The 20,926-nt window shown below is 41.1% G+C and overlaps 1 protein-coding gene across 1 annotated transcript in view; it reads left to right on the top strand.

Moving 5' to 3' along the window:
- The first annotated feature begins 5,205 nt into the window (after window positions 1–5,205).
- Window positions 5,206–20,926, top strand: part of LOC133562915 (prickle-like protein 1) — a 47,071-nt gene continuing 31,350 nt past the window's right edge. The window contains exon 1 of the mRNA XM_061916750.1: window positions 5,206–5,405. The gene's annotated coding sequence lies outside the window, so the exon portion shown is untranslated. The remainder of the gene's footprint in view (window positions 5,406–20,926) is intronic.

Here is a 20,926-nt window from a genome sequence, read left to right as displayed (position 1 = left end):
CCTATTGTCTTCTTCGCTTTATGACACAGGTCTTGAATGGCTCTTTGAATGGCAAAGGATACCGATCCCAGAACCATGTATATCAAATATTTCCGGATGGTTCAACCGCCACCCGCCCGAATCTAAGTCAAATCTATTTTTTCGTCATGTCAACCGCCCGACCCGCGGTTTATCCGCGAACTCTGTGGATGAGACCGCAAACCGCGCATCTCTATTAGGCAGGCACGGAGCTATTTATCAGCGTGTGTTTATCCCAGACGGAACGTTAATACACTGACACACAACATCCAGGTTCCCATCGTGCATTGCTTCAAAACTACGGCAAGTAGTAATGTCCAAAAAAACGTAACAGAGACGAAGCAGAAGAACGAAGAAGAGACACGGCGACGACGAGTAAGAAGAAGAAGTACGTTTGCAAGTTAAAAAATGATTGGAAAAAAATAATTCCAGTTCATTCAGGATAGTTTGAAGGGAAAGGGGTATGCTGCCTGCAAATTTTGTAGATTGGACTTCTCCATAGAACACGGTGGCCTGAACCGATATACTCATTCATGAACAGATTATTTATATATATAAATATATATGTAAGAAACACTTGAAAATATATAAGCCCACCCCCCAACCCCCATCTCCCGAATTCTGAGGTCTCAAGGTTGGCAAGTATGTACATCAGTGAAATGAATACACCGCCGTATACTTAAAATGGCCAAAATATTTAAATATTACATGTTTTTACAAATTACTACATCATATATATATATATATATATATATATATATATATATATATATATATATATATATATATATACATATATATATATATATATATATATATATATATATATATATATATATATATATATATATATATATATAAAAACATACATACAGCCTGTAAATAAAATAGTGTTGGAGGGTTTTTTTAAAAGGGCTTTATAGGCAGAATAGAGCAAATCTCATTACTTCCAGTGTTAGCTACCTCGTACTTGCCAAAAAATAAGAATGCTTTAAAAAAAGCATTCTTATTTTTGTCTCACATGAACGATAGACAAAATTCCCCAAAAGGTGCTGTTCTCATTTCAGTTACAATATCCATCCATCCGTCTTCTTCCGCTTATCCGAGGTCAAGTAATAATGTTCAAAAACATAACAGAGATGAAACAGAAGAACAAAGAAGAGACAGTCATGGCGACAACGAGTAAGAAGAAGAAGTACGCTTGCAAGTTCCAAAACGATTGGAAACAAGAATTTCAGTTCATCCAGGACAGCTCGAAGGGGAAGGGGTATGCTAGGGAGAGATGAAAGATTCCAGACTGTGGTGCATTTGATGAAGGCACTTTTGTGCGTGCCAAACAGCAATGTTTTAGTACGACTTTGGCAAGCTACGAAGTCGCACCACTTGATGGATTATACTGTGCTTCAACATACGAGTATTATTATGGTGTGTGTATAAGGTAAAACATATTATCTGGCGTTTTGTTTTGCAATATTATGCAAAAGCAATTTTTCTCACCTTCTGGTACCTGCTGATCTGCATTTGGGATCTGCATAAGACCTGAAAAATTGCGCAAGTCCGCCTTTGTAGTTTGTGGCGACACCATAGTCGATAAACTTCTTTTTTTCATCATCAGAGAGGGTGTTCTGCATGGTTAGTGACAGAGAATAGAACGAGGATGGACAATTCAACCCTAAACTCACTCCTTTCCTGCAAATTAAATTTCACAGATGTTGCCCATACCTATGCTCCTTCAAAAGCTGTGCTACTGGCTGCAAAGCATGGCACTTTCAAATACCACAATGAGTAGAGGAGTGTAATGTGTGTGTATATCTGTAAATAAATTCTAGCTATAAATATACTCCTCCCCCCTTAAGCCCACCGTATTTATTGACTTATTTGACTGGGACAGTACAATTAAACATTGCTACCCATTGGTAACAAATTTCAAAGAACATAAGACTTCTAGCCACAGGCTCCGGTCCTCTCCTAGGTTTTATCATAGTCATCCACATGACATTCCACTGGGTTGTGAGTTTTTCCTTGCCCTTATGTGGGATCTGAACCGAGGATTTTGTTGTGGCTTGTGCAGCCCTTTGAGACACTTGTGATTTAGGGCTATATAAATAAACATTGATTGATTGATTGATTGACATCACTACAGGACACGTTCGGCAGCTTTCCCAAATCTCATCAATTGAACGTGCTCATATCGGTCAATTCCACCAGTATTACCTATTTTTTAAGGTGGTGAGTCTTTGGAACAGTGCTCTCCCTTGATTTGTTTCTTCTTCGATACGGTCCTTTTTAATCCAGTTGGTAGATCTCTTCCAGAATATGGGTAGTGAGTACAGCCATGTAAACTAAAGCGTCTAGCAACAATAGGCCCTTTTCCACCGCAGGGACTTTTCTAGGAACTTTGGGCAAGTTGTTCTGTTGAAGGTTGATTGGTTGAACACAGTTGGGGGCATTCCTAAAACTTCTCTTTCAAACACATGACCGCCATCGGAATGTAAGTGACGACTTGTTTATTTTGTTATTTCTTGTGTATTTCTATGACAACAAACTTGACAATGGAGAGAAAGAAGAATGAAAGGAACTTTTGAAATGCAGCAACTTTTGTGGGACATCTTTGTGTTGAAGAACTCTGATCAGTGGAACTATCTTGTAGTGTTTTTACTCAGCAGTAGTCTTCAAACTATGTGTACGTTTTTTATTAGTTTTACAAACTTGCGAAGCTACGAGAAGTGGATGGACTCTTTTAAACGTATTTAAGGAGGAGTATGAAATGGCGACATCAGCTGCTTACTACTCGGACTTTGTTGGATAAATGTGAAATAAAGGAGGAAAATAAAACATCAAATATTAACTATTGACTTTATTATATGTTGTAAAAGTAGTCAATGACACTCTATTTGTGTTATTAGCCTCAACCCCAATCAACAGAATGCTAATGCTAACAAGCTAACGCTAAAGCTGTTGTATTCATGTTGTCAATGTGAGATAAACACTCAATCAATCAATCAATGTTTATTTACATAGCCATAAATCACAAGTGTCTCAAAGGGCTGTACAAGCCACAACAACATCCTCGGTAGAGCCCACATAAGGGGCAAGGAAAAACTCATCCCAGTGGGACGTCGGTGACAGTGAAAATGATGACTACGAAAAACCTTGGAGAGGGCCGCATATGTGACATTTATTATTTATATATTATTTACATACAAACACTGATATGTGTTATTTATACATCGTTATTTCCAGATAAACACTGACATTTATTATTTATATATTATTATTTACAGATAAACACTGACATGTATTATTTATATATTATTTACATACAAACACTGGCATGTGTTATTTATGTATTGTTATTTATAGATAAACACTGACATGTATTATTTATATATTGTTATTTACAAATAAACACTGACATTAATTATTTATATATTATTTACATACAAACACTGATATGTGTTATTTATATATTGTTATTTACAGATAAACACTGACATGTGTTATTTATATATTGTTATTTACAAATAAACATTGACATGTATTATTTATGTATTATTTACATAAACACTGACATGTGTTATTTATATATTGTTATTTACAGAGAAACACTGACATGTATTATTTATATATTGTTAATTACAGATAAACACTGACATTTATTATTTAAATATTGTTATTTACAGATAAACACTGGCACGTATTATTTATATATTGTTATTTACAGATAAAAACTGACATTTATTATTTATATATTATTTACATACAAACTCTGACATGTGTTATTTATATATTATTATTTACAGATAAACACTGACATGTATTATTTATATATTGTTTTTTACAAATAAACACCAACATTTATATATTATTTACATACAAACACTGACATGTGTTATCTATATAATGTTATTTACAGATAAATACTGACATGTATTATTTATATATTGTTATTTACATATAACCACTGACATTTATTATTGATATGTTTTTATTTACAAATGAACACTGACATTTATTTTTGATATTTGTTATTTAAAAATAAACACTGACATTTGTTATTTATATTTTATTTACATATAAACACTGACCTGTAATATTTATATATTGTTATTTACAGATAAACACTGACACTTATTATTCATATATTGTTATTTAAAGTTCAAGTAAAGTTAAAGTACCAATGATTGTCACACACACACTAGGTGTGGTGAAATGTGTCCTCTGCATTTGACCCATCCCCTTGATCACCCCCTGGGAAGTGAGGGGAGCAGTGGGCAGCAGCAGTGCCGTGCCCGGGGAATCATTTATGGTGATGTAATCCCCAATTCCAACCCTTGATGCTGAGTGCCAAGCAGGGAGGTAATGGGTCCCATTCTAATAGTCTTTGGTATGACTCGGCCGGGGTTTGAACTCACAACCTATCAATGTCAGGGCGGACACTCTAACCACCACATTTCATTTAAGAATTTGCACACAAAACAATTATGACGTGCGCATTTTCCGCGGACGGAGAGGGTAGGGCATCTTGAACGGTGGCATTGTGTGTGTGTGGACAAAGATAAGGTAGGTGGGACAGAGCCTGGATAACCTATGTAAAGTGTAGAGTCTCCAATTGACATGGGAAAAAAATAGAGTACCTTGAGAAAGCCCACCGGCGGCCGGAAATGAGAGACTCAAAATAATCTGCGAGTCAAATCGGGGCACGGTCGCCCACTACCATCTATGTTTGTGTTCTTTGTCAAAACGGCAATTTATTCATGGAAATAACAAACCATGTCAGGGAAATTGGGGTAACACAGCACAAGCTCAGGGGCCGGTGCCGGAACCAGTGCCCAAGTACCAATTCCAATACGGCATGAATAGGGCCAGAATCGTCCTGAGCAGACACGGTATAAATAAATATAAATGGTTGGATTTGGCCTGCGAGCCGTCTCTAGGGGACCATTGGCCTAAAGAGTGTTTGCCCTAAGAGACCCGCTTCCATTCAGAGATAGACTTCTATCGGTTCTTCTCACAGGATCCAGTGTTTGAAGTGTCAGAGGAGGGGCAGATGCCTTACCGCCACTGCATTACCCTGCTGTGACTGGCTGCTCTGAGGTTAAGGGGGCCGGGCTGAGGTTAAGGGGGGCGGTGGCTTTAGGTAAGTGAAGGAGACAAGAGTTTGGGAGAACCATCTGGTTTGCACTCCTGCATGTACACACATCTCCCAAACACTCCCAGTCTCGTGACGTGATGTCGGTCCAGTGGAGACAGCTGACTGATGCTACTCCCACCCCGGAATAAGAGCGCTGAGGATCATGCGTAGTACCAGTTGCAGAGGAAACGAGGACAGACCGCTGATAAGATCTCTTTTCCTGCTTGCCTCAGGAGAGTTGGCCCAGACTGAGGTAAGAATGACAAGGGGATGTAATCTTAAGAGTTTTGTCAGTGACAGGAAAAGTGTCGTTGAAGGACACACACTAGCAGGTCCTGGTTTCCCTTTGGAGGGTTCCAGAGATTTTTGTCCAAACTGGATTTGCCAGGATGCCAAGTGATGGCAGCCTGTGTGTCTGCATGCACACCCTGGTGGTCCCACCCGGGTAGATTCTAAGTCAGGGTTGTCACCACGTATCCATTTGGTGGAAGAAAAACAACCCTCTCACCACAAAAAGGGTCAGACCAAACAAAAAAGAAGTAAACTCCTGCCTGGTTCTCTGGTTGAGTTGCCCTCATTTCAACTGTTTTTAAATCTAAACAGGTTTGCAATGTTTTCCCTGCCGGGCAACTTTTTGACAGGGCCTTGAAGTGCTTGCATACTTTTCTAAAACTATCTTGTCAAACGCGAAAATGGATTAGTCCGGCGAACGAAAAAAATGGTGTTTTCAGCGTCATGCGGAGCCTGCATTGCTGAGCTGGCAGCAGCCAAGTTAAACACTTCGGGCCGGACTAAACTGACTGAGAGCTCTGTGTCGGGCTTGTGTGCGCGTCCATCATCGCAGCCTAGACAGTGATTCAGACCAGAAGCTGCTTATTTTTCCTGTGCAGCCTCCCTGAACTTTGTCACAGCCTACGCTCCGGTGTCTGGACATCACAGGACTCCATGGTTTAAGAGTGCTGCTGAATACTTTTGAAAATGCCAAGGGCAGCCTAATTTATTGGCGATCCATAGTAAGAGGTCCTGTGAGTGCCACAAAGTCGTAAATAACATAACACGTGATGCAGGGGAGAGGTGACTGCAGATCAGAGAGAGGCTCGTTTGTTCTAAAATAGCTTCTGGGAAGCATAACTCATTAGAGCCAGTGCATTACAAATATCTTGTGGGGTTTTCTAGGCTGCGTTCGAGCAGCATCAAATGTGTATTTCCCTTAACTTCCATCAAAGGGGTCTCCTTTGCCCTCAGTCAGATATGCAGGCCCAGAGCTTCCAAAGCCATGTTAACAAGCGCCTTCACAAAAGAGCTGAGGGGAGGTTAACATCCAGGACTGCAGGGGTCTGGCTAGTGTGGGTGGAGGGTGGCGGTTCAGAGGGTACGGGAGTGGCAGGGGGGGGGGGGCGGTCGGTTATGGTCTGAGGTGAGAAGGAGGGAGTTTAGGACTAATGTCACAAAACATAGGCCCCTTGTTCACAGAGCAGGGGGTCCGGACATTTAAAAGGCAACACAAGTGATGAGTCAGTGAGTTGGCAAGTCAAGCTAAGCATGGCCAAGTTAGCTGGCTCAGTGCTTCTGTCATTCAAGGGAGCACTGGAGGCAACACTCAGAGGAAATGAGGCTGTATGGAAACCAATGGAACAATTAGCATGTGAGCAGATGTTGCTTGTATAAGAAAAGAAGGGAGCTCTGACGAACACGAGGCCATGAACATCCTGGATTGCAATTTGCAGTCCTTGGCTGAAAGTTGACATTCCTGCGATTTAGGTTTGCTTCTGTACCAAACAACCTTGTCCAGACTAAACATCTTCTTGTAGAGCCCGGCCGGAGTCTTGGTCTGAACCTGCCTCCCAACCAAGGGCGCATTTTTTGCAGGTTATTTTGGAGGGATTTGCAAGTCAATGGACGCGAGCGAAAGACAACGGATTGCCTTTCTTCTCTTCCAGGACAGGTTATCTGGCTTTGTGGGCTTTAAGTGACACGTATGAGATAAGACACCACAAAAAAAAAAAGACGAAAAGTGAGATAAACAAGCTCTTGATGGTACAAGCCACCAGCGGACTCCTCGACAAAGGCGCCATTGTTGGGTGATTAATGGGAGATGTCATAAAGCAAAGGTGCTTGACTTGACATTTTGTTCCAACTTGAAACAGTAAAGTGGGGGCGCGTCCAAACTGCTGACCCGCATCTCGTATCGCAACATTTCACTGAAAACTAAACAAGTGAAATAAGAGAAAACGTTTAAAGGTTACAAATCACACGAATGCTAAAAATTATGGGGTTTTTTCAACTGGAGGTTTTTATTCTTTTAAAATATGTTAAACTACTTGACATACAGTACAGGCCAGTTTGGACACGCCTTCTCATTTAATACGTTTTCTTTATTTTCATGACAGAAGGCATCAAAACTATGAATGAACACATGTGGAGTTATGCACTAAACAAAAACAGGTGAAGTAACTCAAAACATGTTTTATATTTTAGTTTCTTCAAAATAGCCACCCTTTGCTCTGATTACTGCCTTGCACACTTTTGGCATTCTCTCCATGAGCTTCAAGCACACCTGTGAAGTGAAAACCATTTCAGGTGACTACCTCTTGATGGATAGATAGAGATCCACTCACACACAGTATATATACATACATAATATATATATACATACATACATACATACATACATACATATATATATATATATATACACACACATATATATATTGGGACGGCGTGGCACAGTGTGAGAGTGGCTGTGTGCAACCCGAGGGTCCCTGGTTCAATCCCCAACTAGTACCAACCTCGTCACGTCCGTTGTGTCCTGAGCAAGACACTTCACCCTTGCTCGTGATGGGTGCTGGTTAGCGCCTTGCATGGCAGCTCCCTCCATCAGTGTGTGAATGGGTAAATGTGGAAGTAGTGTCAAAGCGATTTGAGTACCTTGAAGGTAAAAAAGCGCTATACAAGTACAACTCATTTATTTATATATACATACATAATATATATATATATATATATATATATATATATATATATATATATATATATATATATATATATATATATATATATATATATATATATATATATATATATATATATATATATATATATATATACATACATACATACATATATATATATATATATATATATATATATATATATATATATATATATATATATATATATATATCCACACATGAATTTTTTTTACCATGAATTAATTCACATGGACCCCGACTTAAACAAGTTGAAAAACTTATTTGGGTGTTACCATTTAGTGGTCAATTGTACGGAATATGTACTGAACTGTGCAATCTACTAATACAAGTTTCAATCATTCAATCAAAATATATACACACACACACACATGTATATACATACACATATACATATATATACACATACATAGATATATTTATACATATATATTTTTTTTTTGGGGGGGGGGCATTATTGTTCACATGTCAAAGGTGTACAAAATACAAGCATGTTTAACACATATAGATTATTTTCTTTCATGAAGAAAAGAATATAAGTTGTTGTATTACCTGATTCGGATGACTTGCATTAATTGGAATCAGACAAGATTCCCAGTAGTGCTAAAAACTTCCCCATGTTCACCCTTGAGTCAAGGATGTCGTTTGAGGCTTGTGCAGCCCTTTGAGACATTTGTGATTAAGGGCTATATAAGTCAACGTTGATTGATTGCTCTGATTACTGCTTTGCACACTCTCGGCATTCTCTCGATGAGCTTCAAGAGGTAGTCCCCTAAATGGTTTTCACTTCACAGGTGTGCTTGAACCTCATCGAGAGAATGCCAAGGGTGTGCAAAACAGTAATCAGAGCAAAGGGTGGCTATTCTGAAGAAACTAGAATACAAAACATGTTTTCAGTTATTTCACCATTTTTTGTTAAGTACATAACTCCACATGTGTTCATTCATAGTTTTGATGCCTTCAGTGACAATCTACAATGTAAATAGTCATCAAAATAAAGAAAACACATTGAATTAGAAGGTGTGTCCAAACTTTTGGCCTGTACTGTATGTTGACCTACAATAGGTTCCTAGGACATTTAAGATCTAATAAAATAAAGTAAAAAGTAGCAAAGTGGCCCCCCCATTATCGCGAACAGGGGAGCGTTGCTTCGGCGTAACCCCAAGGATGCAATGAAAGGCAGGCGGAATGCGAGTAAAACAAGATGTATTACTTACGAGGACGCGTGGAACCAAAACAGCACACGAGGCATCAGTCTCGAAAGGAAGAATGGTGGAACTAAATGGAACCAATTAAACAAGGACAGGTGTGCTGACAGAACATGGAACATAAAGTAAAAGTGCTGCAAAACACAGAGAACAAACAGGAAACGCTGACAAAACAAGAGCACCAGGACAGGAAGTGATTATAAACGAAGGAAAAGCCAAACAAAGTATTCATTATGTACCAGCATAATGACAACATTAAAATACAGTAGTGTAGTAGACCTAAGTACTCATTAAGTACCATCATAATGACAACTTTAAAATACAGTAGTGTAGTAGACCTAAGTATTCATTAAGTACCCCCATAATGACAACATTAAAATACAGTAGTGTAGTAGACCTAAGTACTCATTAAGTACCATCATAATGACAACATTAAAATACAGTAGTGTAGTAGACATAAGTACTCATTAAGCACCATAATAATGACAACATTAAAATACAGTAGTGTAGTATACCTAAGTATTCATTAAGTACCCCCATAATGACAACATTTAAATACAGTAGTGTAGTGAGCCTAAGTATTCATCAAGTACCACCATAATGACAACATTAAAATACAGTAGTGTAGTAGACCTAAGTATTCATTAGGTACCACCCTAATGACAACATTAAAATACAGTAGTGTAGTAGACCTAAGTATTTATTAAGTACCACCATAATGACAACATTAAAATACAGTAGTGTAGTAGACCTAAGTATTAATTAAGTACCACCATAATGACAACATTAAAATACAGTAGTGTAGTAGACCTAAGTATTCATTTAGTACCACCATAATGACAACATTAAAATACAGTAGTGTAGTAGACCTAAGTATTCATTAAGTACCACCATAATGACAACATTAAAATATAGTAATGTAGTAGACCTAAGTATTCATTAAGTATCACCATAATGACAACATTAAAATACAGTAGGGTAGTAGACCTAAGTACTTATTAAGTACCACCATAATGACAACATTTAAATACAGTAGTGTAGTGAGCCTAAGTATTCATCAAGTACCACAATAATGACTGTTAATATCTTGTTACTTTCTCTTTTAAGATGTTCTATCTACACTTCTGTTAAAATGTAATAATCATTTATTCTTCTGTTGTTTGATACTTTACATCAGTTTTGGATGATACCACAAATTTAGGTAACGATCAGATACCAAGTAGTTACAGGATCATACATTGGTCATATTCAAAGACCTCATGTGTCCATGGACATATTTACTGAGTTTATAAACATAATATATTTTTTTTTAAAATGTAAAAAGATTTTTTGATGCTAAAAAATATAGATGTAATCAAAGTAGTATCGACTAAATACACTCTTGTACTTGGTATCATTACAGTGGATGTCAGGTGTAGATCCACCCATGGCATTTGTTTACATTGTGACGCCTGTGAGCTATTGTATCCTCCTATGGTGTGTAGTGAAGCATGTTTAGCAAGTCCTCGTCCTGCAGTGATAATAATACTTGCAAGAAACTTACTTTATTTGTCACTATGAAGGCCAGGATTAGTGATTTATAAGTAGTTAAAACACTGTGAATGGATGTTAGCTGCTAGCTTGTTAGCCATGTCTTAGAGCAGTGGTCCCCAACCTTTCTTGTAGCTAAATAATATATAATCCATCCATTTTCTACCGCTTATTTATTTATTTATTTTTTTTGTCATGAAAAAGGGAGGATTTTTGAGTTGATGCACTAATTGTAAGTGTATCTTGTATTTTTTGTATTGATTAAATAAAATTAAAAAATAAAATAAAAATAAAAATAAATTAATAAAAAATTCCTCTGCAGCCTGGTACCAATCGAGCCGCGGCCCGGTACCGTCTTACAGCACCTCTTCCTGAGGGCGTTTCAGTGTTATAACTTCACCTTTATCTTTAGTTTTTAAACCAAAATGGGTCTGTTCTCCCTTTTCTGTCTACACTCTGCTTCTAAGTACTCTGTGAACATGCTCCCCTGCTTGTAAAACCAGCAATATCACGGCATGACGACGCAGCGTCATGGCCAAGAATTGGCACTTTTTAAACAGAGTATAGTACCGTTTTTGATTCATTAGTACCGTGATACTATATTAGTACCGGTATATCATACAACCATAGTCCATCCATCCATCCATCCATTTTCTTCCGCTTATCTGAGGTTGGGTCGTGGGGGCAGCAGCCTAAACAGGGTAGCCCAGACTTCCCTCTCCCCAACCACTTCGTCCAGCTCCTCCCGGGGGATCCCGAGGCGTTCCCAGGCCAGCTGGGAGACATGGTCTTCCCAACGTGTCCTGGGTCTTCCCCGTGGCCTCTTACCGGTTGAACGTGCCCTAAACACTTCCCTAGGGAGGCGTTCGGGTGGCATCCTGACCAGATGCCCGAACCACCTCATCTGGCTCCTCTCGATGTGGAGCAGCCCCATCCTGACCATTGGTGAGGATGGGAACGTAGATCGACCGGTAAATTGAGAGCTTTGCCTTCCGACTCAGCTCCTTCTTCACCACAACGGACCGATACGGCGTCCGCAATACTGAAGACGCCGCACCGATCCACCTGTCGACCTCACAATCCACTCTTCTCTCACTCGTGAACAAGACTTGAACTCCTCCACTTGGGGCAAGATCTTCTCCCTCCCCCCAGATGGCACTTCACCCTTTTCCGGGCGAGAGCCATGGACTTGGACTTGGAAGTGCTGATTTCTGTATATTCCTTTAAATATTCAACCCTAGTTTGAATATTTAATAATAAAGCACCAATTACTTAATTGATTCTTTGGCATACCACTAGTGGTAACCGTACCACGGCTTGAGAATCTCTAAACTAGACCAATACCTAAGGTGTGGAATGTCAGTCACAGATCAGAGTCAGGCTAGTTTTTTTATCTAAACACGCCAAGAAGAGGTTTGGCATACTACTGCTACTATCTGACAAAAAGTCGCTCTAAACAACGATGCGTGTACTGGCCTGGTGGTGAGTCTTCGGGTGTGCGTCCTCTTCGACCATCATGTCTGTGTTCAAAGGCTCAGTGTGTCTGGTTTGGTCAGCTGTCCCTCTCTGTGGCCCCAGGTGCCCTTTTCAACCATATGGGGGGTGGTTGTAGTCAAGGCTGCTGGACACTGGCCGGACTCCTTTTTGATCTCAGCTAGAGTCCATTGGTCTTTGAGAAACGGCCACAACTGGACACGCAATCACCTCATGGTCTGTTGTGTGCACTCGGCATTTACGAGGCACAACACGCAAACATGCTGCCCTTTGAAGGACAACACGACACTGTCAAGTTATTCATCGTACGTTTCACTAGTAGATGTAGCAGCAAGGAGGAATTTAAACAAATGAAGTCATCATCCAGCCATCCATTCATCCAAATTCTTCCGCTTATCTGAGGTCAGGCCACGGGGGCAGCAGCCTAAGCAGGGGAGCCCAGAATCCCCTCTCCCCAGCCTCTTCGTCCAGCTCTTCCCGGGGGATCTCGAGGTGTTCCCAGGCCAGCCGGGAGGCATAGTCTTCCCAACGTGTCCTGGGTCTTCCCTGTGGCCTTCTACTAGTCCGATGTGCCCAAACACCTTCCTAGGGAGGCGTTCGGGTGGCATCTTGACCAGATGCCCGAACCACCTCATCTGGGTCCTCTCGATATGTAGGAGCTGGTTTTAATTTGAGCTCCTCCCTCCTTCTCACCCTATCTCTAAGGGAGAGACCCACCACCCGGCGGAGAAAACTCATACCCGCCGCTTGTACCCGTGATCTTGTCCTTTCAGTCATAACCCAAAGCTCATGACCATAGGTGAAGATGGGAATGTAGATCGAATGCTAAATGGAGAGCTTTGCCTTCCGGCTCAGCTCCTTCTTCACCACAACGGATCGATACAGCGCCCACATTACCGATCCGCCTGTCGATCTCACGATCCACTCTTCCCTCACTCGTGAACAAGACTCCGAGGTACTTGAACTCCTCCACTTGGGACAGGGTCTCCTTCCCAACCCGGAGATGGGACTCCACCCTTTTGCGGGCGAGAACCGTGGACTCAAACTTGGAGGTGCTGATTCTCATCCCAGTCGCTTCACAGTCGGCTGCGAACCAATCCAGTGAGAGCTGAAGATCCTGGCCAGATGAAGCCTTCAGGACCACATCATCTGCAAAAAGCAGAGACCCAATCCAGCAGCCACCCAACCGGATCCCCTCAACGCCTTGACTGCGCCTAGAAATTCTGCCCATAAAAAGTTATGAACAGAATCGGTGACAAAGGGCAGCCTTGGCGGAGTCCAACCCTCACTGGAAACGGGTCCGACTTACTGCCGGCGATGCGGAACAAGTTCTGACACTGATTCTACAAGGAGCGGACCACCACAATCAGACAATGAAGTGATCATGGTTATTGTTATTATCGCCATATTGTTGAATGTAATACTTCATTTGTGGTCCTGAATCAAACTAAGACGGGGAAGGTGTGACGCTGGTTGGGAGAGTGGCCGTGCCAGCAACCTGAGGGTTCCTGGTTCGATCCCCACCTTCTACAAACCCCGTCTCGTCCGTTATGTACTTGAGCAAGACACTTCCCCCTTGCTCCTGACGGGTCGTGGTTAGGGCCTTGCATGGCAACCCCCGCCATCAGTGTGTGAATGTGTGTGTGAATGGCTGAATGTAGAAATAGTGTCAAAGCGCTTTGAGTACCTTGAAGTAGAGATTTCCAATAATATCTGGCTGCCTATATTATATACTTTAAAATTTAATATCGGAAAGTATCGGTTTCAAAGTAATTGCTATCATTTTTAAAAAGTTAAATTCATGACTTTTTAAAACTCCGCTGTATACACGGACGTAGGGAGAAATACAGAGTGTCATTAAACCTTAAAGGCACTGCCTTTGAGTGCCAGCCAATTTACTAAATATCTACGGCTTTTCACACACACAACAGCCATACAGGTCACACTGAGGGTGGCTGTATAAACAACTTTAACACTGTTCCAAATATGCGCCATACTGTGAACCCACACCAAACAAGAATGACAAACACATTTCGGCAGAACATCCGCACCTTAACACAACATAAACACACTGGAACAAATACCCAGAACCCCTTGTAGCACTAACTCTTTCAGGACGCTACAATATACACCCTCCGCTACCCCCTACCCAAAACTCGCCCCCCTCAACCTCCTCATGCTCTATCAGGGAGAGCATGTCCCAAATTCCAAGCTGCTGTTTTGAGGCAAGTTAAAAGAAATAATGCACTTTGTGACTTCAATAATAAATATGGCAGTGCCATGTTGGCATCACAACGAAATTAGGCATAATAATGTGTTAATTCCACGACTGTATATATCGGTGTCGGTTGATATCAGAATCGGTAATTAAGAGTTGGACAATATCGGATATCGGCAAAAAAAGCCATTATCGGACATCTTTAGTTAAAAGGTAAAGTACCAATGATTGCCACACACACACAAGCTGTGGCAAAATTATTCTCTGCATCACCCTTGATCACCCCCTGGGAAGTGGGGGAGGTGAGGGGAGCAGTGAGCAGCAGTTGTGGCTGCGCCCAGGAATCATTTTTGGTGATTCAACCCCCAATTCTAACCCTTGATCCTGAGTGCCAAGCAGGGAGGTAATGGCTCCCATTTTTATAGTCTTTGGTATGGTGGTTCTTTGGTCAAAGTGTTGCATAGACGATGTTTTACAGATCATCTTCAAGCCGCTTTCTGACAGTCGCTTCCGGATGCGTCGTTTTGTGGGCGGTCTTATTTACGTGTGGACAGCGTCATCTTTGTTGTAGAGGTGTAGCGTGCAAGGACGGGAGTGAAAGAAGTGTCAAAATATGGCGCTAACTTTTTTAATGACATTCAGACTTTTTTTCAATCAATAACGGTGCAACATCTTCTCATCCGTGGCTCATTAGTGCAACAACGCCGGAAATGTGTCCCGTGAAAAAACTTCCAAACAAAACTCTAATAACTAAAGTTCCTTGGGTGAATAATGTAAACTCACTACACCGGTAGTTTTTTAAAACTTCCTTAGCGAGTCTACTGACAGATGTAAGTAAGAACTTTACACTACTTTATAGTAGAAATGGCAACAGCGGAGGATGAATGTCTCATAACAAGAAGATGTAGAAAAAGAAGTGTCACGGAGCGGTGGTGACGAACCCCAAGATGCAGAGATGACAGGCTTGGAAAATGAAAGCATGATTTTAATGTTAAAATAAAAGGCAAGGAAAACGCAAACCAGAAACCAGGAAACAGCAAACAGGGACAGGAGTCAGGATCCAGGGAATAGCTCTCAGTTTCCAAAAAAAAGGCAGTCCACAGCATACAGCAAACAATACTCCAGCACTCACTGGAGGGCAAGGCAGGTTTAAATAATGCCTCTGATTAGTGCTCAGGCAGCAGGTGAGCGGGTGAACACTAATCAGAGGCAGGTGGAAATAATAAGTAACCATGGTAACTAAAACAAACAAGGGTGCACAAAAAACAGGAACCGAAGGGAGTCTTAGATTGAAAATAAAAAAACTTAATCCAGACCACAGATCATGACAAGAAGGAGCTTAGCCACTACAAAGGCGGACGCGCGCATATTTTGAGGATTTATGCAGATTCCAAATACACATCAGCAGGTACCAGAAAGTAAGAAAAAATGTGTTTTGTATAATATTGTGAAACAAAACTCCAGATATTAAGTCTCCTAATAGGTGCCATTTGGGGGTCCTTATACACACACCATAATAATACCGTATGTCTGATTACATCAATATTACTTGGCATCACAACATTTTCTTTCACTTTTTTAAAATTTATACTACGTTTATAAACTGAGGAAATACATCCCTGGACGGACCGACCGACAGACCGACCGACCGACAGACCGACAGCCCGACAGAGAGACAGACAGACAGACAGACAGACAGACAGACAGACAGACAGACAGACAGACAGACAGACAGACCGACTGACCGACAGACCGACTGACAGACAGACCGACTGACCGACAGACCGACCGACGGACAGACAGATTGATCGATAGATCGATAGATAGTACTTTATTGATTCCTTCAAGAGAGTTCCCTCATGAAAATTAAACATGAGGACTTTGAATATGACCAATGTATGATCTTATAACTACTCGAAATCAGATTGATACCTAAATTTGTGGTATCATCCAAAACTAATGTAAAATATCCAACAACAGAAGAATAAGTGATTATTACATTTTAACACAAGTGTAAATAGAACGTGTTAAAACAGAAAATAACCAGATATTAACAGTAAATGAACAAGTAGAGTAATAATGAATTTTTACAGTTTGTCCCTCATCATTTTAACAAAAATAATAGAATGATAAATGACACAATATGTTACTGCATAGGTCAACAGCTCAATTTTGAGTCTTTGTTCGCTTGCTTACTTCTAAAAGACAAGTTGTGTAGTATGTTCACTGTTTTATTTAAGGACAAACTTGCAATAAGAAACCTATGTTTAATGTACCCTAAGATTTTTTGTGGTCCCCTTTATTACGAAAAGTATCGAAATGTACTGAAAAGTATCAAAATAAATTTGGTATCGGGACAACACAACTTAGGCCCTGTGATGAGGTGGCGACTTGTCCAGGGTGTAGCTGAGATAGGCTCCAGCGACCCCGAAGGGAATAAGCGGTAGTAAACGGATGGATGGACAACACAACTTACTTGTGTGTTTTCCCACTAAAATGCGTGCAAACGTTTGTCAATACTAACTCCTCCCTAAACTCTTTCCAATGTCAACATAACCAAAGAAATTGTTACTGATCAGTCCGCGTTTGTCGGCCCTTCAGCTGACCCGTGCTTGCAAAAACAGAGCGCGAGGCCACCCCTGCGCTGGGTTGCCCCCCACCCTCTGTGACGTCGTCGCTCTGGTGGTCCGGCCCTCTCTCCAGCCTCACCTGTCTGCCAAGGCGGTGTCCACCCGCGGGACGACAGGGCGGATCAGACGGTTTGCCGACGGCAGGTTGGAAAACAAACAGTCCCGGGCGGAAAGGGTGATGAAGGGAGAGACATTCCGCATATGGTGGCCTTGTCCGGGTGTCAGGCCAGTGTTGACACAGACCGCCGGTTCAACTGATCAAGCCGGGTCACTTCTTTTTACACACTGAAGGACACACAGCTATGCTTGTCACATTCAAAGTGTCTAAACCAGGGGTGTCCAACGTACTGCCCGCGAACAGGTTTTATCCGGCCCGCAGGATGAGTTCCCTAAGTATAAATATGAGCCGAAATTCTTGAATGAAAGAAACTGCTTTTCTAAATGTGTCCACTAGATGCCGCAATAGCAATTCTTTGTATCTTTGTAGATCAGGGGTGTCAAACTCAAATACAGAGTGGGCCAAAATATAAAACTGAACAAAGCCGCGGGCCGAGGTTGAACAAATTATTAATAGGGACCCAAACAAGTTTTGCGTTGAATATTGAACAAGCAAGGCTTATATAACTTTATAGTGACATGGAACATCTAGTTTAAAATAATAATAATAATAACAATTTAAAAATATCAATGGCATATCAAACAAAATTTAAATAAAAATCGTATGCCTCTTTTCTATTTGCAGCCTTCTGAGGTACATATCAAAAATAAACTTTTTCCACAGGCTAATAATACATTTGAAAATAAAATAACAACAATGAATCAAACTGAAGCCTTGAAGTAGCAATAGAGAGTGCATGAATAAAACCTTAATTATTGCTCAGTTTGCTACACTGATTTGCTTTAACACTGAATATGGAACAAGCAACGCTTACATAACTTAATCATGCAAAAGCAACCATCAAAAAACAAACGAAAAAACATCATTGGTACATTAAATAAAATAAAAATAAAAAAATTATTAATGCTTCTTTTCCATTTGCAGCCCTATGAGGTAAATATCAACATTAACGTTTTCACAGGCTAATGAATTTGAAAATAAAATAACAATGAGGTGGGCGGGGTTGGGGGGACGGGGTGTGTATATTGTAGCGTCCCAGAAGAGTTAGTGCTGCAAGGGATTCGGGTATTTGTTCTGTATGTTGTGTTCAGTGCGGATGTGTCTGTCATTCTTGTGTGGTGTGGGCTCACAGTGTGGCGCATATTTGTAACAGTGTTAAAGTTGTTTATACGGCCACCCTCAGTGTGACCTGTATGGCAGTTGACCAAGTATGCGTGGCATTCAATTAAGTGTGTGTAAAAGCTGCATATATTACCTGGCTTTGCCGGCACGCAGTTTGTATGGAGGAAAAGCGGACGTGACGACAGGTTGTAGAGGACGCTAAAGGCAGTGCCTATAAGGCACGCCCCCAATTTGTTGTCCAAGTGGAAATCGGGAGAAATTTGGGAGAATGGTTGCCCCGGGAGATTTTCGGGAGGGGCACTGAACTTCAGGAGTCTCCCGGGAAGTATTAGCCGTGAATGCGGTGTTACAGCGGCACTGCCGCTGTATAATACCGGTTGGCCAGGATCTAATGTTAATTTAATATTGCCTCAAGGGCCAAATTAAATTACACGGCGGGCCAAATTTGGCCCGCGGGCGAGAGTTTGACACCCATGTTGAAGATGATGCTACATATGTAAAAAAAAAATAAACCACATGATGTTAGTGCACCAGTTGAGGAAAATAAGCAAACTACATAAATAACATCCTGTAATTTGATTTTGAAATTATTATTTTTTATCTTTATAGATTGAAAATGAAGACTAATGAGCTGACTGATAAACATTATCACATCATTTATTCAGAAAGTATAAATAATGACAAGTTGATAGAATACTAGTAACCACAACATGTAAGCTTAAAAAAACCCCAACAACATTATGATTTGTAGAATTTCAGAATGTGCTTGTTCTATTTTTAAACAAATAAAACAATCTGAAGTTGTCTTTATTTTTAAGTTATTGTGCCGTGATTTTACCAGTCTGGCCCACTTGGGAGGAGATTTTTCTCCATGTGGCCCCTGGTCTAAAAACTTCATTGTGGTCTACATAACATGTGATGATGGTCAAAATGTTGCATGGATGATGTTTTACGGACCGTCTTCAAGTCGCGTTGTGGGCGGTCTTATTTACGTTGCTCACATTGGACGGCGTCTTCTCCCCGCCATCCATGTTGTAGTTTTAGCGCCTCCATAGCATACTTGCCAACCTTGAGACCTTCGAATTCGGGGTTGAGGCGCAGGCAACATACCGATTCCCCTTCGAGCCGTCTTGACTGAAATTAAATTCTTTTTTACCAATCATTTTGGAAGCGTACTTCTTCTTATTATTATTATTATTATTATTCGTCGTCGCCATGTCTCGTCGTCATTCTTCCGCTTTGTCTCTTTCTTGTTGTGTGTGCAGTTGTGCACTGAGCTCCAAAAGCCGTAGATGTTATTGTAGGGTACCGGAAGAGTTAGTGCTGCAAGGGGCTCTGGGTATTTGTTCTGTTGTGTTTATGTTGAGTTACGCCATTCTTGTTCAGTGTGGGTTCGCAGCGTGGCGCATATTTGGAACAGTGTTAAAGTTGTTTATACGGCCACCCTCAGTGTGACCTGTATGCCTGTTGTACAAGTATGCATTGCATTCACTGGTGTGTACGTATGTGTGCTTAAGCCAGTCAAAATATCATACACCATGTCACTAGTTCTTGACATCTTCGAGTAAAGACGATTGTTAAACCCGTCCAACGCTACATTATTGAGGAACTGGGCCGGCACAATGTTAATATGGAGGAAAAAACGGACGCCTGGACAGCATGGGACTGTAAAGTGGTGAAGGTTTCAGGTGAGAGAGGACGCTAAAGGCCCCCAATAATTGGTGTCCAGGTGGAAATCGGGAGAAATTCGGGAGAATGGTTGCCCCGGGAGATTTTCAGGAGGGGCACTGAGATTCGAGAGTCTCACGGGAAAATCGGAAGGGTTGGCAAGTATGCTCCAGAGCGAGTCTACTTGTAGATAAAAGTTAAAATCATACGCTGCTTTATATTAGAAATACCACCGGAGGATGCACGTGCATGTACGAGACAGTCTGCCCCACGACAAGAGGATGGTGAAAGAGAAGGAGCTTATTGGATACAATGGCGGACTTTGGGTAAAATCATCATCATCGGCGGTCACTAGAACCAGTATGACGATCCTCCTGGTAGGGGTGTATCCCTTTATGGAGGATGCCTGCACGTGACTTTGTTTATCGTAGGGAGACTGGTGCACGGACAGACACCACACGATCCTTGACAGAATCGGGTCGGAGTCCAAGATGACTGGGCACCCTTTTCTGCTGCAGCCTTCTTCCGCCGTCGTAGCCGTAGTGATAGTTCTTAAAATCTACCGTCTTCCGCCTGCTCCGCTGTTGAGGTCTTCACCGTATCCCTGGCTAGGAGGGCAGTTAGGTACTAGGCCTCTGCCAAGGGGCACCTAGGGTAACAGTAGTTAAGGGGTTAAGGTCCTCCATAGAGGAGCCTCCACTGCCGGATGCACTTTAACCTCATGCCCAGGACACAAATATATATTATTACTATTAATATTATTATTAATTATATATTAATACCATATATGGGCATA

The sequence above is a fragment of the Nerophis ophidion genome, linkage group LG12, assembly GCF_033978795.1.
Source record: "Nerophis ophidion isolate RoL-2023_Sa linkage group LG12, RoL_Noph_v1.0, whole genome shotgun sequence".
Lineage (NCBI taxonomy): Eukaryota > Metazoa > Chordata > Actinopteri > Syngnathiformes > Syngnathidae > Nerophis > Nerophis ophidion.
Note: the sequence above shows the minus strand (reverse complement) of the source record. Positions and strands in the feature narration are given on the sequence as shown.